The following is an 8,883-nucleotide window of genomic DNA, read 5'->3' on the forward strand; positions in this document are numbered from 1 at the left end:
GATGGAGGTATTGCTTTGTGTCAGACAAAGTATATTGAGACATTGTTGCGGAGATTTGGCCTTGAAGACTGCAAGCCTATTGCTACTCCAATGGAGACAGGTTTGAAGTTGAGTCTTCATGATGCTGGAGATCACTTTGATGTCACACTCTATCAGACAGCTATTGGGTGCCTCATTTATGTATGCATTACGAGGCCGGACATTCAGTTTGCAGTCTCACAGGTCAGTAGGTTTATGCATAGCCCAGGGTCTCAGCATTGGAAGGCAGTTAAACGCATCTTTCACTACTTGAGTGGCACCATACATCTTGGGTTGTTTTATCCCAAGGGGGGATCGTTGCCGCCAGATTTACATGCTTTTTTCGGACTCAGATTGGGCTGGTTGCTATGACACAAGAGTGTCCACAAGTGGTTTTTGTTTCATGCTCGGTAGCTCATGCATATCTTGGTTGAGCAAGAAGCAACCTACTGTGGCCACTTCTAGTTGTGAAGCTAAGTATAGGGCAGCTTTCACATCTACAGTTGAGTGTGTGTGGCTCAGACGGCTTATGTGGCTGACTTGGGTGTTGGACAGGAGTCTGCCACCTCTATCTTCACTGACAGTCAGAGCACATTGGTAGTTGTGAGAAACCCAGTTTTTCATGCTCGCACAAAGCACATTGAGGTGCATTATCACTATGTCAGGGAGAGACTCTCAGCAGGAGAGATCAGCTTGGCCTATGTGCCAACATAGGACAACCTCGCCGATCTTTTCACAAAGGCGCTTCCTCGTGAGAAGTTTGAAGCTTTCCGCAAAGCTTTGGGCTTGCTCCCCTTTGTAGACTGATCTACTTCGGGCATGGCACTCCCCTATACATGAGTGCCAGCTCTCTCTCGTTCACACCATCACTCCCAGGGGGGATTTGTTGCCATATATATATAGGCATTGATGTGTGTGAACACACTTAGGACCGCCGGGACACTTTTTCCCTCTTTAGGAGGTTTTTTCCCCCGGCTTGTATATACGCCCATCCTTCTAGGGCTAACTTATCTTTTGTACATTGACACAATCTAATACATTGTGTGTTGTGTGCATTCTTGCTTCTTCTTCTCCACGCTTTGTGTGCTTTCCTACAACCCTAATTCCAACATCTCTCTCTACAAAAACTCTTGGAGTTGCTCTTCTCCTCTTGGTGGACCAATTGATTGGTTGGGGGCTTCACTGCAATTAGAGAATCAAGCCAAACTTAGAGGTAAAATCAAATTTTATGGTCTTTTTTCTAATTTTCTAATAACTTTCTTCTTCTCAATCCCTCTCAAGTTTGAGAAGCTTTCAAAATGATTGTTTTAATTCAAATCAAGCTTTCCCTAAGTTTCTTAATGTTTAATTAGCATTAAGTTAATCTTTATGCTTATTTGTAATGCTTTCTTTAAGTAAATCTCTCTCTCTAAAAGAATAGCCATCTTTATGGCTAAATCCCTTGAAAAAGGATGCTTCTTAATGATAATCTCTTAATTCAAAGCTAAAATCTAGGCTTGATAAGCTAGAGATTAAGAAAATGGTATTTTTATGATTTTGTGTTAGCAAAATAATGGTTAATTCTTTTAGATTATTTATTAGTTAAAAACTACTTTGATTGATTCTAAATGAGAAATAGATTATCCTATCAATTTGGAAAAAGAGAAATAATGGAATTAGCTTAATCTAGTGGAAAAATCATAATTAAGTTTATGATTATGGTTAAAATTATGATTTAAATTCATAGTTTGATTTTAAGCATAAAAGAGGAACTACTATCATATTTTCATTACAAGCTTTTATTCTTTAGAAAAAATTTAGAATTATCAGTAATAGCAGAAGCTATGGTAAAATTTTTAAAAAATAATACATATCTTATTTTTATGCATAATGCTAAAAGAGGACTTCCTACCATATTCTAGGAGATTTCATTGGGCACAAAGCCTAAATATACATACCACAAAGTATGTTATAAAGGCCTTCCAAGGCCTTCCAAGGCGTGCATAAGAGCATGTGCGAGAAGTGGCAGACTGAGTCAACAAAAAAGGCTGCACTAGCTCAAGGGCGACTTATCCAACAATGGTGGCGTAGTAGAAATTTAAAAGATTCAGATATACCTGCCACCCATGGATCTTTGGTTGAGCTGGTGGGAAGTGCGCATTGCACATTGGGGCAATGTAATGATTTCAGTATGTAGAACCATGGTCTTTAAAACTAGTGTCTTTATTGAAGTTTCTAATATGTCTCTAACTATTAATGTTTCTAACTATTGCATAGGTGGAAAAGAGTGGTGATCAGTCATGTACACCACGAACAAACTTGTCAGAGTCTAAACATGGAAGTTGGTTAGTTGGGGAGGGTTTCAAACAAAAAATAACACTCTACAATGCATTTGTATGCAAGTCTTAAGAAGCTCATTGAGAGGGCAAATGCGCATACTCCAAGCCCAGCACAAGTTGTAAGGACAATAAAGAGTAGCACTATAGGCACACCTATGTACAAGGCCCCAACACCTTTGGTAGGTGATCGGGAATCAGCCCGACACAAGAGACAACAATGTAATGTAATTGATGTGGATGATGATGCTAGTCATAGACTTGAGTACAACATGCACGTGAGAGATAGGAAGTCTGTAGAACATCATAGGAAAATAGCTTTCATGGATGAAAATGTGGACACAACAAATGAATCGAGTGACAAAATCATAAAGGAAGCACCCATACACAAGACATTTTGGGCAATTAGGAAAACTCCAAAGGGCAGCAGAGTAAAGTGTTTGGGTTATATAGGTAGTAGTAAGTGTGGTCATATGATTGTAGGATGTGCAAAAGTACCTGCACCATCTTTTTTTTCAACAAGGTCCCATGCTACTGGGAAAACTAGTCAAATGATGTGGTTTTACAATAATGACATCATGCATACATGGGCTGTGGACAAGAACATTGACCATCCCCCACACAATGTGCCTATTATATGGCTAGTGGTTAGCTGAAGGCATAAATCTGACAGTTGAGGAGGTAAATGCATTGGTGCGCTTACAGGGTATAACTTACAGAGTAAGCCATTAGGAAGGGAGCAACAAACTCCATTAAGCTCAAGTAAACCAGAAATGCCTAGAGGAGAGATAAACACATTAAAAAATGATATGTCACGAGATGGTTGTCACACAAGATACAAAACAGGCTTTTTAGAAGAAGCTGCAAAAAGGATCAAGAAAGCACTAGACATAAATGCACAGCTTACACAAGTGCAGGTGTTTCAATCTTCCAAACATGAGGCTTTCACCATTGAGACTTTTGGAGAAGGGTCTCATGTGGGAAGTTATGATGTGCATATCAAAATGCATCCATCATGCTCATGTCCAAATTTTTTAGGAAGGGTCAACCAACAAAAACCGTACTTTAGCATGCAAGCACTTGTACTTTGTGTACATGAGAGTCATGGGATTGAGCCAAAATGAAAATATGTTTATTCACCAACCAATTTTGACAAAAAGGGAGGTATCCGAATGTCTATGAGAATGAACCTACCCTAAATTAGTTTAGCGGACAACTCATGTTCCTAATTTAACTTCAGAGATGTATGGGATGTGCAAAAATGTTTTGGGGTTTCATTTTATTGGAATAATTTCAATGGAGTAATGCTTATTTGAGTTTCTCTCATTTTATAAGGATGTATCATTTTATTGGAGTAAATTTATTTTGCTATTCACAAAAATAGAGAGAGAGAGGCAAAAAGAGAAAGAGAGAGACAGAGAGATAAAAGAGAGAGAAAGAGAAAGAGAGAGAGATAGACAAAGACATAGAGATAAAAAAGGGAGAGAAAGAGAGAGAGAGAGAGAGAGAGAGAGAGAGAGAGAGAGAGAGAGAGAGAGAGAGAGAGAGGCACACAACTAGAGTCCTAGTTGAGCATGAAAGAGTTACCAGAGAATCTGTTAAACCATCTAGGCCAGCAGTGAGACAGGGATTGCCCCATGGGTAACAAGCCCTAGCCAATACCTTAAGCTACACACCCACATCTATTCTCACAAATATGGTTTGGTGCATAATCTGTCTTAAAAATCATACATCTTTCCATGGATCAATCCTTAGTGAGACGACCAGCCTTAGTGATAAAGAGAGAAGGAGATAAGTGCGCAATAGAGATAGAGAGACAGAGACAGAGAAAGAGAGATAAAAGACTGAAAGCCCCCCATTATACACCCCTTGCTCGCCATATTTGGGTTTATGCTCGCTTGTAATTGCTCGCAAAAAAAATCCCCCAGTAATTTCTATCTTTACCTTCTCACTCTACCTAGAGACAATGGCCGAAGTGTAATAGAGCATCCCACTAACTCAAACTGCACAAGAATATCAGCAAGCTTTAGATGACACTATCTTGCCGCATTCATAACAAGGGGCTTGGTTTTTTTGGTAAGAATTTTTGAGCAAGTGCTTTTTAGAAATTGGGTGAGCAGATTCCAAAAAGATACCCCCCTCAATGAAGAGAGAGAGGGGCAAAGCAAGTTGGAGAGAGGGAGAGGGCGATAGTGAGCCAGAGGGAGTGAAAATAGAAAAGCATGTCAACATCACATCCTCTACATTGAGGTTATTGGTTTCAAATTGAAAATAAAACCAAGTTCATTCACGTACAACTTCCAAATATAGAAATGTGAAAACCATCAGCTTTACTACTATGGGCCTCGTTTGTACTCTCTGAGGTGTAGGCACAAAGTAAGCAAATGGTGTTCGTATCCTTCCGCACTTCCTCAGATAGCAAGACATGCTCAAACGATTCATTAATAAAACCATGGGCTTGCCATATATAAGCCTAGATGATGTCATCGATGATATAACTTTATGAGATCACATGGGTTCATTGAGAGGCTTCAAGACTTGGAAATTATAATGATGGATGCTAGATAGGACATTGTCATGATGAAAATATCTCAAATAAAAAGAAAATAAAAATAATTATCTATTCATATGAAATCGAGGAGGAGTGTGAACCTTCGATTACTATTGTTTTTGGGTATAGTTCATGAATTCAAAGGTTATGTGTAAACAGATAGTTGTAAAAAGAAAGTTAAAAGATTCAAAAGTTGTGAATGTAGAGTTTGTCATGATGTGTATATGTTTTAGGTCAATGTTTTAGGTCATGTGCAAGTGATGTGGTACCATTGTGTGGTGTCTATGAGCTTGTTGGAGCTATAAAACCATCATACTTGAGCTTGATTGCTAATGAGAACGATTATGAGATTATTGCCTTGATTAATATACCATTGGTTGACCCTATCTTAATTAAGATAATATTTTATTCATAGAGTTAATCATCTACTATGGATAGCCATAGCCATATGTGAGCTTTCAATATAATATTAGAGCCTCTAGGGATTACTCATGGGAAGAAGTTTAGCTTGTTGCCTTGTTCCAGTAGTAGGAGCAGTTTGAATTTTGGCTTGTGATTAGAGAAGGAAGCTCAACTTTAGCTCTTTGAAAGTCTTCACGTAGGCACAAGGCATGCACGAGCATGGGAGGGGGCATGTGCAACCACATCACAAGGTGTTGCCTAGCCATCCTCAAGATGACCATATGAAAGTAACTCAAGTTTTTACATGGCTTAATTCTTTCATTGCCAACCAATGTGGGATCTTTTGTCCCTCGTGCCACATGTCTTCTACAATGCGCAAGACCTTTTTCAACCACACGGCAGGTTGCTACATACAACATGCCTCAACTTTTCCCCTTCTTTAGAAGGTTGACAAGAATGCCTAGCTCTGATACCATGTAAAAGTCTTCACATAGGCATAGGTGCATGCGTGAGCAGGGGGATTGCGTGCGTCATAGGATGCCTCCTAGTAACCATCCTCATAAGGGCCCTCTCAGGTTGAAGATACGAAGTAACTACTCAAGCTTTCATATGGCTCAAATCTTTCATCACCAACCAAATGTGAGATCTTTTTCTGCCACGTGTCTTCTACAATAAGCATGACCTTTTTCAACCACAGGGTGCCTCAACATTAGAAATCCCATCAAGTGAACAGTACTTGTGCAGCTCACAAAGAGAGCAGGGAATTCCCTATAAAAGAAAGAGAGCACGGAATCCCCTATAAAAGAAAGAGAGAGGGAGAAATCTAGCATTATCCTGTTTGGGAACTACGCTTGCATCTCAGCTTTCAGATATGTGAGATGGCTAAGCAAGCTGAACTAAGCAAAGAAGAAAATCGAGAGCGCCAAGTCTTAATGTAAATGACAGGTCATTAGGGTATAACGACCACATGGAAGAGTTATGAGAATCACTTTAATGTGGCCACAATCTTCCAGGAAGTGCAAGGCCAAGGGCAAAATAGTCACTTGTCACATGGGCAACTAAGAAGATCAAGATGCACCATAGAGCTCTTCTCATGGCAAGATCTCTTTCTAGTAATAATGGTGGTGATGGCTATCTGCGACCAATGATTAGTACATCCAAGAGGTCAAAGAAGAAATTGATGGTGATCTTTAAAACAAAGCGCTAATTTACCACCAATCTTTGGGATAAGGTTTGAAACCCTAAGGTTCCTAAAAGTTCATTTCCACTAGAAACCGTCATGCTCAAATTTTAGTTCCCATTCACATGTGAAAAGCCTTACAATGAGTCGGCAAGGGGTTTCATTGTGGGCATGCACATGCTAATCTACATTGACTTGTTTTACTTTGATGGGTTTCTCTTTCGCATTTGTGATAGATTTTGTAGTATTTTCATTGATTCTTGATGTGCATCATTGGCATATGCTTGTTCATTAAAGTTTTCTATATGTAGTCTATTGTAACCTAGTAACAAATGACAAAATTAAATATTGAAGACTTTTGTTGTGTGTTGTTAGTTGAGACCCATGGTAACTAAAAGTGGTTAAGGTATTCCCTTCTTGGTCAATCACATCCTCCACATTGGTTGAAGAAGTTTGTTGAGGGAACTGGGGAGGTTGTTGTAATTCAAGTAGAGACTATAGTGGTCAAATGATGTTGTGTGATTGGCGTGGTGTTTGTTCGAAAAGAGATGGGGGTCAAAAGATGTTGTGTGATTGGTGTCCCTCCGAAAGAGATGGGGTGGGAATGATAGTATGATGAAATGAAGCTGGTGGAGTACCGATGATCAAATATCCACTTAGTATAATGAAATGAAGATAGTCGAGTATTGCTGATCAAATATCCACCTAGTCTACTCAATGGTAAGCCTTGGAGATGATGATTTTTGATATGTGAGCCTCTTGATACTCAGCATTTGATATTTTATCTTTTTGTTTTTTCTCATTTCCTTTTATGGAGTTTCTATCCTTGTTTAATGAGTTCAAGTATAGTAGACTAGTGATTCTTGGATTGATCTTGGCTGTACTGGTCCCTTTTTACTATGAACTCTGTAGAGTTTGGATAAGCTGGGGATTTCTTATGTTGTAAGCGGTTTTTATTCATCTAGTTCATCTTAGTGGGCCGATTCTACACTGCACCGATTGTGGCACTGACTATGAACATGGACCTAATAATGTGGTCATGTCATGGCCGTATATACATGCCTATATAGATACATGGACCTAATAATGTGGTCATGTCATGGCCGTATATATACATGCCTATATAGATACATGACCAACCCTTTCTCCACATAGTTCATCAGTAATCATCTCACTGTGAGTCTAATCCCTATTAGCTTCTACTAGTATATGCACGTGCACGTACATGCACACCCACACACACACACACACACACATGTATATACATGCCTATATAGATACATGACCAACCCTTTCTCCACATAGTTCATTGGTAATCATCACTGTGAGTCTAATCCCTACTAGCTTCTACTAGCAAGCGCGTATGCACACACACACACACGTGTATATATGTATGTGTATATAGACATGTATGTATGTATGTGTATATCAATGAGCTTGTATGTATATATGTATATATGTATGTATGTATGATGCTCTAAAATGCAAAATGTTTGCTATTTGAGAAGGTCTTACCAATGAGCTTGTGTTTTACTTCACTGGCAGAGTCTAATCTCATACAAGATTAGCAATATGCTCTCGATTTTCATGTAATGATGATTTCAAGTTAATGCAAATGATTAAAATGTAAACTATATGCTAAAAATAAACTAAATACGGTGACAAATCACTTAAATTGAGCAATGCAAGTGGATGAGATGGATTTTCATGGAAGAGAGGGGTTTCCACAATGGAATAATACTCTAATTTTAACTTTAATGAAGCTTTTTTTTTGCTAATTGATGGTTAATGATAGTGATTAGATGTTAATCATAATTATTAACAAGGCTGAAACTTGGAGTTTTAAAGTTTTCAAAAGAAGACACCTCAAACGTTGTGGATGAGACCTTATATTGGAAACTAGTCGGTAGTCTTCTTGTGTAATACTAGACCAAACATTAGTTTTACTATTGGTGTTTGAGTAAGTTCTCCAACAAGCACCAAGAGAATCATTGGAAAGCAGGTATGCGAGTGTACGATACATCCAAGGTCCTTAGGAGTACAACATCACCTATGTTGTGGGCAAGACCCTAAGTGGATTTGTAACTCAGATTGGGTGAGTGATTTTGACACCATGTGCTCAATATCTGGGTATTTTTTTCCTCTTGGTTCGGGATGCATTTCTTGGATCAGTAAGAAACAGTTCAATGTTGCACTCTTGTTTGGTGATAGAGGCTTAGTACAAAGCTGCAAACTTTGTATCATGTGAGGTATTGGTTGAGGAGGACTCTACAGGATATGGGAGTGGTGTAGAACAACATTATAATGTGATATCCAAAGTTGCATGCCCATTACTTAGAATCCTATGTTTCCTACTCAAATGAAACACATTGAGATTCATTATCACTTAGTATGCAAGCTCATCATGTTCAGGGCGG

This window comes from Cibotium barometz, chromosome 44 (genome assembly GCF_041138505.1).
Source record: "Cibotium barometz isolate CiBa-2024 chromosome 44, ASM4113850v1, whole genome shotgun sequence".
Lineage (NCBI taxonomy): Eukaryota > Viridiplantae > Streptophyta > Polypodiopsida > Cyatheales > Cibotiaceae > Cibotium > Cibotium barometz.